Consider the following 17,476-nt stretch of genomic DNA (forward strand, 5'->3'; position numbering starts at 1 on the left):
GTAACATCTTCCTGTCCTCTAATTAACCCCAGCTATATACTACCTCAACTTCTAAAAACCTTAAAATTATTGCTCTCATTATCCGTAGTATCCTAAACAAAGTGTCTGAATTTCATTCCTGGATATCACTCCATACTCCTGATAATTCTCTCCATCTCTGAAACTTGGCTAAAACCTCACATCTCTTATAGTGAAATCTTACTCCCTGGTTATAATATCTCCCGTCAAGAGAGACCTACAAAAAAGGTGGAGGTGTAGCTATACTGTACTTTCAACATCTCTCCCTCCATCCCCGTCCTTTCACCCCTCCTAGATGTTCATCGTGTTTCACTGTTGCAGTCATTACACTTGGGTTATCCTGTTGGCAGGCTACCCGCAGTCGGCCCGAATTCCAAAGTCCTGGTCTGGCGTCGGTTGCTGTCACCTCTTCCCTGACGTCAGTGCACCAGGGGTATAAAAGATGCAGCCAACGCCATTTTCTTCAGTCTTTCTTGCCGCTGCCCGGCTTGAGCAAAAGCAGTTCGCAAGTGCTGATCGGCCGACTCCTGAGATTTTCAAAACAGAATTTCAGATCCGAAGTCTTCATTAAAGCCAAGTACCCCGTTGGGGAAACTTTTTTCTTGCTCCAGACCGATGTCAGAAAAAGTTAACAATTGTATTTCTTGTGGGAAGCAAATACCTCATAAGGATTTTCATTCTTACTGTATTCCATGCCTAGGCCCTGACCACGACGTTGCTAGCTGTCAGTTTTGTGCTAGATTTAACCAATGCACTATTAAGTGTCGGTTTGATTTTGCCTTTCATTACTTTGGCCGAAGATTTAATTATATAATGTTGTCGGAACAGCCGACGACCGGAGTTTATAAAAAGCGCAAGGAAAAGGAAAAGGACAGGCATCCAAGGTCCAAAACCGATGGCTAGGCCAGTCACCGGTTCGCCAGTTCTCAGTGAGGCGCTTTCGCAGCCCCTGACGCCCACTACCTCAGAGCCACAGGCTGCTTCTGACTCCTACGTGGAGCTGACTAGGCCTCTGGATACTCAAGTTATTGGACATTTGGAAACTATTCCCTCGGATGGGTCCGGAGCCGCTGAGCAGGCATCGGCTTCTGAGGGTGTTTTCAGACCTACACAGTTATATGTTAAGCCAACCTCAGCTTCAAAGGCAAAGACTAAAGCAGCTCTAAAGACAAAGAAACAAGTACAGCATTCTCCAGCACAAACTTCCATGCCTAAAAAACAGATGCTCAAAATGGCCGAAGACCTAATTACTTTGATCAGGGGTTCCCATCCCTCTCCAGATAAGAGGCCTAGGCAAGAGACAGAATATGAATCTTCAGATCAGGTTTCCATTTCTTCTGATTCCTCTTCTGAACAGGGATACTCCCTTCCTCCCTATGAGGATTCTGATGCTGAAGAGTCTATTCCTTCAGCCTCTCCTCCTGAGGATTATTCCTTTGGGGAAACCCTTCACACCATGAGGGAGCACTTTCACTGGGAGAGCCAAGAATACTCAGAATCTAAGAAAAGGCTCAGAGACTTTCTTTTACTACCTCAGCACAGACCTCTTGCTATTCCACCTGTTCTAGACATAGTAGATGATGTATTTTCAGAGTCCAGCCTGTCTCCTGACTCTTTACCACCTGCACCGGTTAAGCCAGACAGGTACTACAGGGTTCCAGATTCCCACAAATCCCTATATAAAAACCCTGCTGCTGACCTAGAAACTATATCTCAGGGTCCCAAAGAGGTCAAGGCTTCCACTGCAAAAAACCCTGTCCCCTCTGATAGGGATTCTAGGGCACTGGACAGATGGGGGAAAAAAGTTTACACTTCTGCTACCTTGGCTGTAAGGGCTTTAAATTGTCAGTTTCATATGCTTAAATATCAGCAATATTTAATGTCACTGCTAAAACAGAAAATGTTGACAAATTCTGAATGTGCAGATAACAGGGAAATGCAGGATTTATTGCATGCAGCTGAACAAGTGGGAAAACATACTTAGTAATGTGGTTTTGATTCACTGGAGGCCTCTTGCAGGGCCACTGTTACGGGTACTGTCATTAGTAGACATGCTTGGTTAAAGGAACAAAATCTGCCTGATCATGTTAAAGCAAAATTATTGCATGCTCCTTTACAGCATGATACTTTATTTGGTGTTAAGGCAGAAGAGGTGTTGAAGAAAACGGAGGATAAAGAGAAATCTATGCAGACAGTTAAGGATTTCTTACAGGAACAACCACCCAGATTTAGCAGGAACTGGCCTTCAAAGAATTGGTCCTTTCCAATGTCAGACAGGCCACAAAGAGGCAGATACAGACTCCCTAGAGGCAGATCCCAGCCCCAAGGCTCATACAGGCCTAAACAATGGGGTGCTAATACCTCCAGAAGCAGAGAAGACAAATCACAGCCATATAGAAAACAGTCCCAATGACTTTCCTCTGCCAATACCAAGCACTTATCTTTTGGCAGCTCCCTTAGAGGGGAAACTAGCACTTTTTTCACAAAATTGGTATATAATCACCCAGGACAAATGGGTCTTGAATGTAGTGTCCCAGGGCTACAGGTTCCACTTTCACACCCTGCCAAAGGCAAAAAGTATGCCAGACCTGCCACAAAATCAATGGGCAGAGGCACAAAAACAAGTTACATCCCTCATGGACATGAGGGCCATTCAGCGAGTACCACAGCAAGAGCAGGGACAAGGATTTTACTCAAGACTATTCCTGGTACCCAGAAAGGACAAAGCCTGGAGACCAATACTGGACCTGTCTGTTCTAAACACTGTTCTGGACATTCCAAAATTCAAAATGTTGACTCTGCAGCAGCTTCTGCCCATGCTGGGCAAGAAGGCTTGGCTTGTAACTTTGGACCTAAAAGAGGCATACCTGCATGTCCCAATCAGACATAATTGCAGACGATTCCTCAGATTCATAGCTGGATCAATGCACTACCAATTCTCTGCACTGCCCTTTGGCTTATCTTCTGCGCCCAGGGTCTTCACAAAATGCCTGGCACCAGTAATTGCTTTCTGCAGACAAAGAGGAATTCAAATATACCCTTACTTGGACGACTGCCTTATTCAAGCAGAGAACAAAGACATTCTATTGAAGCATCTGACGTTTGTAAAAAGATTACTAATTTGCCTAGGGTACACGGTAAACGAAAATAAATCAAAACTAGTATCCTCTCAAGAGATAATATTCCTGGGTGCAAGCTTAAATACAACTGGCCAGATGGCTTATCTCACACCAGACAAACAAAGGCAACTGACTTCTTACTTCGAAATGTTGGCAACAAAGACCCAGTTATCTGCAAGAAAAATTCTGCAGGCTTTGGGCTTCATGGCTTCCTGCATTCTACTAATTCCATATGCAAGACTGCATATGAGGAAACTACAATGGTATCTAAAAAGTGTTTGGACTCAACATTGTCACAGCCTGGAAAGATTAATTACCCTCATTCCCTGCCTGCAACAGGAGTTTTGATGGTGGGCACAGGCCTGTCACCACAACAAGGGACAGCCATTCACTCTACCCACGGCCAGGCAACCACTAACAACAGATGCATCAGGTTATGCCTGGGGAGCCCACATGGCAGGAAAATGTATTCAGTGAGTATGGCCAGCAAGCCAACTGCATCTTCATATCAATCAAAAAGAGCTGCTAGCTGTTCAGAATGCCCTGACAGCCTTCAAGGATCTACTTCATCCAGGACAACTGCTGGTAAAGACGGACAATACTACAGTCATGTGGTACATAAACAAGCAGGGAGGCACACATTCCTACCCCCTCTGCAGACAAGCCATGACTTTTTGGAACACATAATTGACTTATCAAGTACACCTGCAAGCACAATTCCTGCCAGGAAAGACAAATACTCTGGCAGACGAACTAAGCAGAAATCTCAAGGATCCTCATGAGCGGAAACTAGATCCACAAGTCTTCAGCATAATAACAAGGAAATGGGGATGCTCAGACATAGATCTATTTGCCTCCCCTCGCAACTGCCAACTACAGAGATTCTGCACAAGGACTTCTCACAAACAAGCATGGAAAGTGGATGCCCTATCATTCAGCTGGAAAACCCTTACAGTATATGCCTTTCCTCCCCAAGGTACTCCTAAAGGTCAGACAAGAGAAGCCAAAAATGATATTGATTGCCCCAGACTGGCCACTCCAGCACTGGTACCCAATCCTAAAGAGCTTGTCTCAAGGCCCAGCCTGGACATTACCCCAAATTCCTCATTTGCTGACCCAACAAAGCAATCAGATCTTGCACAGCCAACACAGAACCCTAAATCTGGCTGCATGGCTGATAATTTAACCATTCAGAACACACCTCTCTCTAAAGCAGTTATGGATGTTATTTTGGAGGCCAGGAGGCCCAGCACCAGAAATTCTTATACAGAAAAATGGAAGAGATTCTTTGCTTGGAACCAGGCACAAGGAATGGACGCTCTTGTACCAAATATTCCTCAGATTTTACAATACCTAACTGAGATGCTGGACAAAGGCCTATCCTTCTCATCAACTAAGATCCATGCCTCTGCCATTTCAGCTCATTACAATACGGATCCACCTATTTTTTCACATCCACTGCTAAGGCAGTACCTCAGAGGAGCCAAAAACATAAGACCTCCAAGGAGAGCTCCAACACCTGCATGGGACCTCAGTTTTGTCTTGGAAAAGCTCACACTGCCTCCTTTTGAGCCAGCCAATACAGCTGAGATAAAATACTTATCATGGAAAACAGCTCTGCTCCTAGCAATAACCGGGTCTATATATCCTCGAACGCTTAAAAAAGTGAACACTGATTGATCGAGCTTAGTTTCGCGAAACTGCAAAATATCGAAGCAGCAGAAACTCTAATTTTTTCCTAGGGAAAGAATTCGTTTGTCCGTTTCTGTTACTTCGGTATTTTCAGTGTTATGGTGGAAAGTTACCAGTCGGATTCAGGTAAGTGTGCGATTGTGTGGATGTGAGTGTTAGGGTGATTTAGGTGAGTTAGGGTTAGGGCTCAGGTTAGATGTGTGTGCTATTGAGTGGACATGAGGGTTAGGGTGGATTTAAGTGAGTTAGGGTTAGGGAGCGGGTGAGGTGAGTGTGCAGTAGTGACAGACCTTAGGGTTAGGGTTTGGCTTAAGGTAAGTAGGTAGTTAGTGGTGTGTGCATAGTTTAGTGTAGGGTTAGGTATCAGATTTTAGGTGTATGTGTGTGGATTTCTGTTTGTTTGGTGTGCTTGTGTTGTGTGTGTGTTTTGGATCAGCAATTTTGTTCCTTGGGAAAAAAATCGCTGATCTGACAGTTCGAGATTGTAAGCTTTCACTTAAATTAAGTCGATCAATCAGTGTTCGCTTTTTTAAGCATTCGATGATATAATATAGACCCACAATAACCTCAGCAAGAAGAGTCTCAGAGTTACAGGCACTAATGGCTGTGGAACATTTTATTATTTTCCATCCGGACAGGGTTTCTCTAAGGACAAACCCAACATTTATGCCTAAGGTAGTGTCCAGTGTGGCTCTTAACCAAAACCATTCATTTGCCTACCTTTTATCCAAACCCACAGAATAAAGGGGAGAGGCTTCTGCATTCTTTGGACATACACAGACAGCTACGCTTCTACTTGGACAAAACTAAAGCCTTCAGAAAGACTGAGTAACTCTTAGTGGCATATGCTGCAGGATCGCAAGGAAAAGCTATTTCAAAGCAGATTATTTCAAAATGGATAGGCCACTGCATTCGTTTCTGCTATTCACAACATGGCAAATCAGTGCCTAAGGGCATTAGGCAACATTCAACCAGAGCAGCAGCCACTTCAGTAGCCTTCCTCAGAGGAGTACCAACAAAGGACATTTTGGAGGCTGCAACTTGGACTTCAGTGCACACTTTTACAAAGCAGTACCACTTACCTCTTTACTCTAAATCCAGAGCAGGCTTCACCACTGCAGTTTTGCAGGGCCTCATAGCCACTCCTAATTCTATCTAGGCCCAGCCACCCAACCTCAGCTTTGGGATTCAACCCAAGTGTAATGACTGCAACAGTGAAACACAATGAACATAGTACAGTTGTGTACCTACCGTAAATGTAGATGTTCGAGTGTATTCACTGTTGCAGTCCAGGTTACCCTCCCTCCATCCCCCTTTCATTGCTGGGACTTATCTGTACTTCTCTATTCTATACAACCTATGTGGTGCATTTGCTTGTACATGAAGGTAATGTTTATGTTACTGCATGCTTTTTTATGAGCAGAAATTTTAGCCTACCCTTTTGGGGGCACCTGACATCTGGGGCAAGAAAAACTGAAGAAAATGGCGTCAGCTGCATCTTTTATACCCCTGACGCACTGACGTCAGGGAAGAGGCGACAGCAACCGATGCCTGACCAGGACTTTGGAATTCGGGCCGACTGCGGGTAGCCTGCCAGTGGGATAACCCAAGTGTAATGACTGCAACAGTGAATACACTTGAACATCTACATTTATGGTAGGTACACAACTGTACTTTTTCACCCAGCTGAAATACTCATAGTCGACTGTAACTTAAAGAATTGAAAAAAAAATTCCCATTGCTTCCAGATATATATATATATATATATATATATATATATATATACACACACACATCTCAAACCATCTCCTATGAACCTCCCCCACTCGTATTAACCACGAATCTAATACCGGCTCTACTCTTGACTGGATCCTTACCTCCCACCCCAATCACTATTATAAACCCTGTATTCTACTTGACTCATTTGGTGATCACCCCCCACCCAACTTCCATCCAGCACCACTCCTTCCAAGCATCTAAATCACACACATTTAGAGACTGCTGTAACCTATCTAATTTTGACCCAGAGGTACTTAATCAAATTCTCATTCTCACTTCCATCAATTGGTCTTTCCATTTTGACCTCCCTCTTGAAGAAACTGTCCTAAAATTTAACAGCATATTTCTCAACATTCTTAACTCTTTGGCCCCCATCAGGAAAATAAGGGTTAAAACCAACTATGCCCCCTGGATAACCAAAGACACTCTCTTCCTCATGCAGAGAAGAGCCCGTGCATGGAAATACTGGCATAAGCATAAAACTTCTGCCAGTCACCAGCTCTATAGAGAACTTTGAAATGTAGCTAAAAAACAAATCAGCCTAGGCAAAAAGACATTTTATCTTTATGTTGAAATTCAAGCCAATGAAGATTTTTTAAGGAAAAACAGTGGTGTGATTGATAAGGGAAATCACTGTCAAGTCTAGCTATTTTACTGTGAGTGAGTTCAAGTTTGGTAGACAGGTTCTTTTGGAGGTTGGTAATGCTATTTTAAAATTGGTTGTGTTAAGTGAGTGGATGTGGAGATGTTTGTTCCAAACAGAGGTAACTGAGTGACTGTAAAGTATTTTGCCAATGGATTTGTTGGGTTTGGAAATTTGCAGGAAGAGTTGGTCAGAGCTACGTAGGTCATGATTATTCACCCCTCACCAACCAAGCGACTAAGCAGCTTGACCCTACTATTCAGGCATGACCAAAGGGTAATTTCAGGTATACTCTCCAGTCCAGCTGGTGAATCTAGGTATCCTGAGGCAGTGGTACAACTGCCTCATGTACACAGACAACCCTCTCCTCCTTCCTACCACAAAACTTTAACATATGCGAGAGATGCAATTATATAGCTAAATTGGAGGCTAAGTTCTCTCCACCCAAGACTAGAACAGGCAGTCATGAGGAGAAGGTTCACACTTGCATCACACCTCCAGCCTCACATAGACATACTAAACCAGCACTGGCAAAAAATACACTGAAATACACAAAATCATACTCGGAGGCTCTAAATAAAACCCTGCAAAAGCATCAGAGACCTCCAAATCAGACACCCAAAAAACCTGCACCTCTCGTCACAAACCAGACAACACATAAAACACAAAATCAGTGTACCTCACAATCACAGTCCTTAAGGTGAAATAACATACCTAACGCACTAGTGATAGGTGACTCGATAGTCAGGCACACTGACATCCCACTCACTAGGCTGGACAAGGAGGTTACTGTTAGCTGCTTGTCGGGAGTCAGAATCCGCCAAATAACACAAGCACTGAGGTCACTCCAGAACAAGTACAAATATGACTCTGTCATTGTTCATGTTGGTGTGAATGAAGAGACATGGAAAAGCTCTCTGATCATGTAGCCCAGGCGGGTATGACCCTGACCAGCATCCTGCCCTCACCAAGAATGATACTGCGGTATAAAGAAAAAATGATCAGTTTCACAACTGGCTAAGCTTCTGGTGTCATTCAAAGGGGATCCAGTGTCTGTCAGCCTGGAACGACATACTCGACAAGCCTCATTGCTTCGCAAGAGACAGCTTGCACCTGTCACCCCTAGGCTTTCGAATACTGGCCAAGGCTCTTGCTGCCCCATAGTGCCTTTTTTAGGCAAGACTCAAAAGTAAAACCCACCTCCATAAACAGCACAAATAAAAAAATGAGGGTTATGCTACTCAACGCCAGGAGTTTAAATCTCAAAATGCATGCGCTCAAAGCACTCCTTAGTATGGAGAATGTCGACATCTGTGCAGTAACTGAAACCTGGTTCAATGCTCCACAGAGCACCCCAGCACTACCGGGCTACAACTCATACCATGCATTTCGGCCACAGAACATGGACCGAAACACAAAAGGAAGGGGTGTATCCATATTCATCAAGGATACCTACACCTCTAGGTTAGTGGCGCAGCATGATACCTCCAAGGTCATTCATGTGCAACTAACATCGGGCAAATCTGCAATGCAAATTGTGGCCTGCTACAGATCACCCTCCATGACTCAGAACCACCACTTTGCCTTTCTGGAGACACTGGAAAACATGAAGGTCCTACCGAACACCCTGATATTGGGTGATTTCAATTACCCTACCATTAACTGGGAAAACTCCTCAAGTACAAACTCCCAGGTCCAGTACTTCCTGGAATTTATCAACTCAAATGCCCTGGATCAGCTGGTAAACTCCCCTACCAGAGGTGAAAACATATTGGACCTGGTCATCACCAACATGGGTGACAGGTGTTCCACACCAGAGGTCAACCCGTCACTAGACCATAAACTAATCACTCTGGATGTCCACACCACACCACCACCCCCAACCATGGAAACCACAGTGAAAACCTTTTCTGTAGCAAACTTCACCTTACTTAAGACAGACGTGGTAAGTTTCACAGCCCCCACGCTAAAGGATAACAGTGTTCAAGATGCAGGAACCTTTACAAATGCACTCTATGAGCACCTACAAGGATGCATGGATCATGCCATCCCTAGCAAAACCAAGACTCACTCCCCTAAGAGAAGGAAACCAGTCTGGTGGACCACTGCCATAAACAGGCTATATAATAGAAGGAGGAAACTAGGTCAGAAAAAAAGCAAATCCCAAGAAGGAAAGACATCCCTGATCAGTATCAGTAAAAAACTAAGGTCCCTCATAAAATCATTCAAGGCTAACTTCGAAAGAAAAATAGCCAAGGATTCGAAAGATAACCACAAAGCCTTCTTTAGCTATGTCAAGAATCTAAGTGGCAACTCACAGATATGCTCTGAGCTAGTGCAAAATAGCACAAAATATACTGAACCTACTGATATTGCCCACATCCTGGCAGATAGATTCAGTGCAAACTTCACCCCCCTGTCACCCCCAAAAGGTCCCACAACAATACTGGAAAAGTGTAGTGTCCCAGAAATCACAGACGCACAGGTGAAAACAGCCCATTCAAAAGCCAAAAGCACAGCTTCAATGGGTCCAGATGGTGTCCCAGGCTGCATCTTGCACGAGCTACAGAACAAACTAACCCCCCATCTAAACACACTGTTCAACCTCAGCCTCTCCACAGGCTATGTGCCCATAGAATGACACACAGCAATAGTTATTCCGCTCCACAAAGGAGGGGCCACACCTGACCCTGGTAACTATCGCCCCATAAGCCTGGCTAGCCTGGTCTGCAAGGCTATGGAGCGCATTATCATGGAACTCATTAACAAAGACATTGGGAACCTCCAAACACTTGACTCGACCCACTTCGGCTTTGTTAAGGGAAGATCATGCCTACTAAACCTGGTTGACTTCTTTGAGACAGTCATCAAGGCCATAGATGAGGGGAAGGTGTTTCACACAGCCTACCTTGACCTCGCCAAGGCTTTTGAAACCATTCCCCACTCGGGAATTATAGAAAAACTCACCAGCCTGAACATAAACCCCTAAGTCACGAGATGGATTGCCAACTGGCTTATAGACAGATCTCACATGGTAAGAATAGCGGGCTCTAGGTCCGACTCTAAACCAGTCACAAGTGGTGTCCCACAAGGCTCAGTTCTGGGACCCCTACTGTTCGGCATATACTTATCAGAAGTACAGGCAAACACAGGAGTAGGTCCGACTCTAAACCAGTCACAAGTGGTGTCCCACAAGGCTCAGTTCTGGGACCCCTACTGTTCGGCATATACTTATCAGAAGTACAGGCAAACACAGGAGGACGTTGGCTAACCAAGTTCACCAATGAGCCATAATTGACTTTCCGGCTGACATGGACATCCTCCAAAAGGGCCTTACTGAGATGGACACCTAGTGTCAAAGTGATGGTCTCAAGCTAAATGCCAAAAAATGCATAGTCATCCCATTTGGGAAAAACAAAACACCCATGAATTACCACGTAGGTGGCAACCCCCTTAATACAGAAGAGGTAATAAGAGATCTGGGGACCCAGATAGATAGTAACTTCTTCTTTGACAGTCATATTGCCAATGTGGTTAGGAAATCCTTCTATGTAGCCCATCTAATTACTAAAGGGTTTGCATCTAGAAATAAAGAGGTTATAGTGCCCCTCTACTCGTCACTCATCAGACCCATCATAGAGTACAATGCCCTATTTGGGATGTACCTCATAAGACACTTCCAACAGCTGGAAAGACCACAAAAGTACGTCACCAAGAGGATTACTGGCCTCAAACACATGTCCTATGCAGCCCAACTGGAAAAACTCCGGCTATACTCAGTGGCATATCGCTTACTCAAAAGTGATCTCTGTCTGACTTACAAAGCCATGTCCAACTCAGAATTGATGGACATGCTCCACCTAAAGAAATCCAAGTCACTGTGAGCCACTCGCTCTAGTGAGATAAACCTTGCCACAACAGTAAATAGAACATGCTGGAGGGATAGATTCCTGTCGCAGAGACTTCCCACGGTTTGGAACAAAATTCCTAACTATATTAGGCAGAGCTTCTCACTAACATTCTTCAAGAGAAACCTTGACGAGTGGATGGGTAACAGAAAATACACCCCTGGGATCACTTCATTGGCTCTTCTTCACAGAGGCTCAGTTAATTAATCAATGGGGCGGCAAAAGCTGACATACTCTGGCTAGGCTTATAAATGCCCTCGGGCATATAGCCTGGTACCTACCTATGAACCTATAAATATGCATTTCTCAAATATTGTGTGATTTTTTTTTTACTCTAGCCATGTACAAGACAAAAACTTTATTCCTCCAACTGTTTAATACTTTATGTATTTCTAACTTTTTTGTAATGGAGCGTTTCTCCTCAGGGCTCTGCTGAAAAAGGGCATGCTGCCCAGCCAGACTAACCCGGTTAACAAATGTCAAATAAATAAGTAAATAAATAAATTTGTGCTTTCATAAAATTAATACAGTCTGTTCCTTCCAGTTTCTGTGGTACAGGAGAAAATCTCAGGTTTTCCGTACGTGATGTGCCCTCTAATTCTACCATTTTTTGAAACCTCTTTTCTTGAGCAGTCTCATAGTCAGCCAGCCTTTTCTTCATTTGATCTCTGATTTTTGCAGTTTTAGCAGCTCATGTGAATATCTGTTTAAAGATTCTTCCATTTTTTCCAGCCTTTTGTTATTTGAGTCAATGCATTCATTCAATGTTTCTTTTATTTTCATCATCTCTGAGCACATTTGATTTATTTATTATTTCCTCTAGATTACTGGAAGTCATGTCTTGCACCAGAGCTGGAACTTGAACTGCTATTTGCTGAACAACTGCAGAATTCTTCCCAGTCCTTGTTTTCGCCTCAACTTTTGTGATTGAGTTTCTTTCAGGTTCTGTACGTTTCTTCTTTGCTGGCATTCAGGCAGTGCACTTACTAGCCAGTAACTGAAATTTACCCAAAAAGAAAAATTCACTGGCTCTCTTTTCAGAGTTTGTTTTCACACTGGGAGAGCTGAAATTAAGCTGCAACTCAATGTGCAGCCATCCTGGAAGTCCTGAATCAGGTAGTTTTTGAGAATAAGCAGTTCAGTAGCAGTACCATTCTCTTTTCATAAACTATGCTGGTGGTTTGAGAATATGTCATCTGCCTCATTATGTGATTTTATTATCTTGGCTGCATCCATTTCAAGTATTTTTTCCTATATACTTTTAAACTCCAGTGCCTACTGACCATTAAACCGCTTCTCCTCTATCCATGTCATCCTCGTTGTATCTCTTTGGGGAGCATGGTGAGTGTGAGGTGATGGAAGGACCATCATCCAGATAGGCATGAGGGGATGAGTCCTTTCTTTCCCTTGGCATGTAGAGTTCCTTCTAGCATTCTGAGTGAGTACAGATCCCACAGTGCCAACCTCTCTGGCATCCATGGTTCCATACATGCTCCACTGCGTTCTAAAGGATTTATGCGGTTTGCTGGATGCTCATTCTTAGTCCTGATGCTATTGGTCTGGGGCATCCACCTTTGTTGAGTTTCCAGTCAATAAACAGTAAACTGTTTTACTTACAGTTACAGTCTGAGCTACAATCCCTTACCCCAGGTTGAGAAAACCGGTATTGGCTACTGACTCTCATCTTCCCAGTGTTGGCTTCACCATCATCCGAGACAGTAATTAAGCTATGGTTATCTGGGTCACAGTTGGAGCTTTCTCCTTCTGCACCATTGAGTCAACTGCATTTTTAAGTATTTTGTCCAATGATGAAAGATATGAAATAGGTTTGAAGGTACATGTCTTTAAATACCTTACAGAAGTCTTCATTCAGGGCATCACTTATTCTTCATTAAAGGTACATATTGGCCATTGCAGCTTACCTCCCCATGGACTCCATCCACCTTTTGTATAGACATGCTCAGCAGTGATGGTGGTTATCATCAAGGATGTTCACATTGCAAGTCACCTAGGGAAGTAGCCCCTTCTGTTTAGAGTATTGTTGTAATGGAAAAAAATAAATAAAACTTAACTTCTCTCTTGGAGCTCAGCACCACAGTGGCACTTAAGTCACTGTCCTAAAAAGCCTTATTTTTTGGTGGCTGTTACTTCAGCTTGAAGAACCTTTGGGCTTTAAGTTTTGATATGCAAAGGTCCATATGCCAAATTCTGTGAACCCTTTGGAGAGTCACAGGCAGCACAGATATTTTATTTTATTTTGTTTGTTTGTTTATTGTGTTGTATTTAAATTTTTGTTTACTGGGGAGGTAGACTGATTCTAGGAACATTTCAACCTCACCCTGGGTGATATTGCACAGTTCCAGCCATATAATCCATCACAGTTCTAGAAAACAAATATAGCATACAATTGAGGAAGCAGTACAGTTATGAATGCAGATATACATACAATAATAGAAAAACAATAATGTTATACATATATGTTTTCTTTTTATGATTTATCATTCATGCCAGCATTACTTAAATTGCTCATTTTATGCCTTCCCGTAAACCTCATTCCTCTTCCTCCTCCTGAACATAGTACTACTTGTATTGTTCCCACAAAATCAGTTTATTTCTATGTAGTTTTCTCCTTTCCTTTTCTAAAGATCTCACCTCTGGTTCTTTTATCTCCTTTACAATACTTAGTACTTCAGTTAAAGTTGATTTAGAGTTTAATGTTATGTTGTCCCATCTCACCTTCGTTCTTACTGGTTTGGTTTGGCTCCAACTCGACCTATATACAGTAGCTCGAGAGCTTTTACTGGCTCAAGGCTACCCCTTATCCCAACATGCCTAGCGGCAGCTACCCAGATCTCATTTGCCACTTGCAGCATCGAGATTGCTCCATACTGGCTAATTACTTTATAGTTTTCTAGTTACTTGCTAATTTTATGGTATTTTTATTGCTTATATTTACTCATTAGAGTGTGTATTTTTCTTTGTTAGTTTAATGACCACTTTCTCTGCTCTTTGTGGTGTTTTTGGCCGTCGTTATTTCAGGCCTGCTTTCCCCTTAGAGCCGGTTTAAGTTAGAGGGTTCTTCCTTTTCTTCACCCCTTCTCTGGGATTGTCATTTAAGTTAGAGGCTCTCCCATAGGGGGAGTTGCCATTTAAGTTAGAGGCTCTCCCCCTTCCTTCCTTCCTTCTTCTTCTGGACAGGTATGGAAAGTGTATGTTTTCTTCAACGACTTTTACTCTCATATCGCTGAATTACTTGTCACATTTCACCCAACTTCAGAGGGATCTCCTGAAGGAGCTAGGAGATACCCTACAAGATCCTACAGCTGAGGGAGTTGCGAACAGGGCAGCTTCCCAGCTTGCGACCTTGCCCTCCATGGTAAACTCCTCCATGAGGCTCATTTTTTATGCGGCAGATGGAGCGAGTAGGGCAGCAGGTACCGGAGTAGCTCTACGCAGACACTCCTGAATGCGCCTTTGTCAATTTGCGGAACCCTTTAAGTCTTCATTTACCAACACCCCCTTTGATGGCTCATCCTTGTTTGGGCGTTAGGTAAGAGACTCTCACCAGGTGTGAACAGGATGGCAAGACTCTGTCTCCTGTAGGAGTCCATTTTTCCACTCCATCTAGACCCTATTCTAAGGGTCAGAATAGTGGGAAAATGTGGTTCCGGAAATCCCAGGGATCTTCGCTTGACACATGTGGTGATTTTTCCCCCAGGGGCAGAGGGGGGAAACAACAATGGAAGACGCCACCCTTGCAGCAGAGGGGGTCCACAACAGCTGGGCGACAGAGATACTTTCTCTGCTAGGCCCTTCCAGCACTCCTGAAAGAAGCCCATTTGTCCACCTCTGGAGGCAGTCGGGGGCAGATTATCACTTTACCCAGCAGCCTGGCAATCTGTCACGAGAGAAACATGGGTACTGTTGATAATATCCAGGGGCTACAAAATTCCCTTTTCTCAGTCCCCCTCAAAAGACAAACGTTCTATCCCAGATGTTCCACCCAGTTTTTGGGATCATGCAATCCTAGAGGTTCAAAGATTGCTAGAAAAAAGAGCCATCCAGGAAGTCCCCACAGTCCAAATCAGATTCGGAACTTACTCAAGGTTCTTTTTAGCTCCAAAGACAGGGGACTGGAGACCAGTCTTGGATCTCAGCAACCTAAACCAATCGGTAAAAAAGGCAAAGTTCTGGATGGTGACATTTCAGTCCATTCTTCCCTTCTTGGGTCAGGACAGTTGGATGTGCTCCATAGATCTCCAGGACGCATACTACCATATAAAAATGGACAGGCAATCCAGGAGATTCCTATGCTTCTGGCTGGGAGCCAGTCATTATCAGTTCAGGTCTCTGCCCTTCGGTCTCACCACAGACCCCAAGGTGTTCACCAAATGTATGGCAGTGGTCACAGCTCACCTGAGGCGTCTTGGATTCCAGGTGTTTCCATATCTAGACGTCTGGCTCTTCACTGCTACCACCGAGCATCAACTAATTGAGGCATGGGACTACACAACCCAAACTTGTTCCCAGTTAGGCATCACAGTAAACTACGAAAAGTCTGCCTTGTTGTCTTGTCCATCTATTACCTTTATAGGGGCAGACTTAGATACAAGATGCATGATAGCAAAACTGCCTCTAGACAGGGTGTCAACCATTCATCAGCAAGTTTCCTTTCTCATAAACAAGATGAGAGTTCAGGCAAGACAAGTCTTAAAAGTACTAGGCTCAATGGCTGCAGCTATTATACTAGTTCCTTTAGCACGCTTCCACGTGCGGATTCTACAGTGGCTTCTTTTCGCTCAGTGGTCTTTCCAGGAATTGCCAATGTCACACATGATCTTGGTCATGGAATCTTGCAAAAAGGATCTACTATGGTGGCTGGTCTCCCCCCAGGTGGCTCTGGGCAGACCCTTTCTAGAACCACATCTAGTAGCCACAGTGACCACGGATGCTTCCCAGATATGGTGGCGGGGCATTATCTGGGACGGACTGTCCAAGGAATGTGGCAACCTCACGAGTACCATTTCCATATCAGTGTTCTAGAGATGAGAGCAGTGCTTCTGATGTTGCAAGCACTTCAAGACTCTCTACCTACAGGGACCACTGCAATCCAGACAGACAATATGTCAGTGGTATGGTACATCAACAAGCAGGGCGATACCAGATCTTACCCCTTGTGTCGGGAGGCACTTCGAGTATGGCAATGGGAGATGTCTTCCCGTTTTCTGATTGCAATGTACATTCCCGGAAAATCCACCGTGATAGCAGACAGGCTCAGTAGGGCTATCCTCATGCCTCATGAGTGGTCCCTGAAGCAAGAAGTTGCAGACTTGATTTTCTGCAAATGGGGCCAGCCATGCTGCAATCTTTTTGCCACTCCCCTAAACAACAAATGCAGCAGCTACTTTGCCCTAGTTCCCCCTCTAGGACAGTCACCCAGGGATGCACTTGTTCACGATTGGCCTCTGGGACTACTGTATGCTTTTCCACCCTTCCCTCTCATTCCAAAAGTACTTCAGAAAGCAAAATCATTGGGTTGCAAACTCATCCTCATTGCTCCTTACTGGCCTTGTCAGATATGGTTTCCATTTCTATGCCATCACCTTCAACTGGTGTCCTGGCTACTGGACCCAGTTCCGGACCTCCTGATGCATCAGTCAGGTGGGCTTCACCCTTCCCTTCAAACTCTCAAGCTGACTGCTTGGTAACTCCACTTTCAGTCGTAGCCAAGCTCCCAAACATTTCTTCTGCTGTACAACACATACTAGTATCCTCCCACAAGCCCACTATTAGGAGGATTTACACTAGCAAATGGAAGAGGTTCTCTTACTGGGCCAAAAGTAATAACAATGATCCTTTTACAGCTCCTGTTCACAAGATTCTTGACTTTCTGGCCAAGACCTTCGAAAAAGGGGCAGCCGCAGCTACTATTAGGGTCCAACTGGCTGCTATTTCCAATTTTCATGTAGGAGACTTGGGTTCACACATTATGTCCAGGAAACAGTTCACTACTTAATGTTCAAATAAAACAACCAAATAATCACCAAGAACGTAGTTTTAATGAAGCTTTCGGGCACACATCCCTTCATCAGCACATACAATCACATTTAAATGTTTCTTATATAGAGGGTAATTTAAAAAACACATGATCAGAACCAGCCTATAATAATACACATAAAAAACAATTACATCATTATTTAAATAAAATGTAAATTCTACATAAAAAATCTCTAAAACTACATAGCCTACTAAAATTCTAATAAACAACTTACATATACATACATTCAACAAATGTTATTTTATTTCTAGTTGTTTTT

The 17,476-nt window shown here is 43.7% G+C and overlaps 1 protein-coding gene across 1 annotated transcript in view; it reads left to right on the forward strand.

Moving 5' to 3' along the window:
* The window catches only part of SLX4 (SLX4 structure-specific endonuclease subunit), a 1,828,351-nt gene that overhangs the window by 694,036 nt on the left and 1,116,839 nt on the right, over nt 1–17,476 (forward strand). The gene's annotated exons all lie outside the window — the stretch shown is intronic.

This window comes from Protopterus annectens, chromosome 12.part0 (genome assembly GCF_019279795.1).
Source record: "Protopterus annectens isolate FY-2018-M chromosome 12.part0, PAN1.0, whole genome shotgun sequence".
Classification (NCBI taxonomy): Eukaryota; Metazoa; Chordata; order Ceratodontiformes; family Protopteridae; genus Protopterus; species Protopterus annectens.